Source organism: Chrysochloris asiatica, unplaced genomic scaffold, assembly GCF_000296735.1.
Source record: "Chrysochloris asiatica unplaced genomic scaffold, ChrAsi1.0 scaffold00134, whole genome shotgun sequence".
Lineage (NCBI taxonomy): Eukaryota > Metazoa > Chordata > Mammalia > Afrosoricida > Chrysochloridae > Chrysochloris > Chrysochloris asiatica.
Genome location: NW_006408652.1, coordinates 933892 through 935917, shown reverse-complemented (window position 1 = coordinate 935917; position 2026 = coordinate 933892).

The window sequence follows — 2026 nt, the reverse complement described above, 5'->3', positions numbered from 1 at the left end:
ACAACTGATCAGATCTTGGGAATCGTGTAGGGCAGAGCAACTTTTGGTTCTGTGGTGCATGGGGTCACTATGGGAGGCTAACAACAACAACAGCAAGATTCCTACAAGGCAGCTCTTATCCACCATCAACTAAATTTTGTGGATGAGAACACTTGAGTACATTGCCCCAAACAGGTATCAGTGAAGCTGCTACCTGAACTTACATCTCCTGACACGTTCACTGTTCTTTTCTCTGGAGCCTTTAAACACTCATCAGCCAGCTGGGGCTCTTTTGCTGGAATTATATTAAATTTATTCTACTAATACACAATCACAGAATTATAGAAGTGATTGAGTCCATTCAATGCTTCCAAGCAAGACAAACCAGAAATCATTCCAGACACAACTCCATCTTGATTTTAGACATGACAAGAGGAAGAGATTTCATAACCCCTACAGTAGTCCTGGTGTGGCATTGTGGATTAACGTGCTGGACTGCAGAGTGGGTTGAACCACAAGGTCAGTGGTTCAAGCTCACCAGCTGCTCCTGGGAAACCCTGTGGGTAAGAACCGACTCAGTGTATATAGTTCGAGCACTGCTACATGTTTTTGGTGGAAGAGGGAATCTGATTGTAATTCCATTTTTATGTCATTGAGAAATGCAAAGAGGACTCTGATCCAATATAATTTCTTATTAAATGTCAAGATTTTTGAGAGAACTGAAGATTTGTAAAGTTTTAAAATTGCTTTGAGATTAATAGAGATGAGAAATGTTGTGTATTTCTACAGAAACACCCCAGTCTCTAATTCATAAGTGGTTAAGCTTAATTCTCCAGTGACATAACAGAATATGTGTTCACTTAAGGGAAGTGGTCAATGAATCACAGCTCACTGGCCAAATTCGTCCTGCCACCTGTTTTGGTATGGCCTAAGAGACCTAGTGGTGCAAAGATTCAGCATAGTTAAGCTTATTTATTTATTTTAACTGTTACAATTACATGTGTGGAGTCTGCTTTAATTAGTGACATCATCAAAGTCTCTAATCTTTGTTGTTGCAAAGTTCTGTAGAGTCAGTTCCGACTCACAGCAACCCTGCATAGAGTTTCTGAGGAGCGGCTGGTGAGCTTGAACTGCCGACCTTGTGACTCAAACCGGCCTTGTTCTACAACACATTAATCTATCCATAATAGATTAATATCAAATGGCATTTGTGATAGCTGCTGTCCTTGAGGAGCTCACAGTCCTGAGGGCAAGATGGACATATATCTTCTCTGTGCTAAATGCTGTGTTAAACTTCTAAATGCAGCTTCTTGAGAACTGAGAAGAGGAGGCACGGCTGGTAGAAGACACTGGAAATGGATCTTAGAGAAACATTAGAAGTTGACCAGGGAGAACAGGTGAGGGAAGATAGAGGGATCACTAGGAAATAAGAATGACATTTTAAAATGTATGGAAATGCGAAAGGGCGTGGATGGATCTACAAATGGCCAGTAGTACTAGGCGACTATAGTGTTCTATGTGTGCATATTGTAGGGTGACTAAAGAAGGTAAAAATGGCCAAAGTGGATGGAAGGAGAACATGGGGAAAATGGAAGTGAGATGAGGCTCAAAAGTGACAAAATTGCAGTTATAGAAGGCCTTGGACTAAAAGCCCAGGCATGAGAAAATTCCATTTCAAAACCTGACCTTACAGCTCAGAAGAGTGGCTTTGGCTTATTAAAGCTACACTGCAGTATAGTGGTTATATGAGTTAGTTTTTGCTAGATTATAAAGCTGTAACAAAAAATCTGAAAAATCTTCTTGGCTTACAATAACAAAAGGACATTTCTCATTACCATGACTGGTCTTACACAGATGGATTTTGACTTTCCTTTGTGCCATCTTGGTTTCAGGGTCCTTGAAAGGAACAACCTGATCTGAGATATTCTGGGTTTATGTCAGAAGGGAAAAAAGTGATGGTGACACATCCAGATTGTAGTTCTTAAAACTTTGCCTTGGAAGTAACATGCATTTTCTTCCCTCCTTTTTTTTTTTTTTTTTTTTTTTT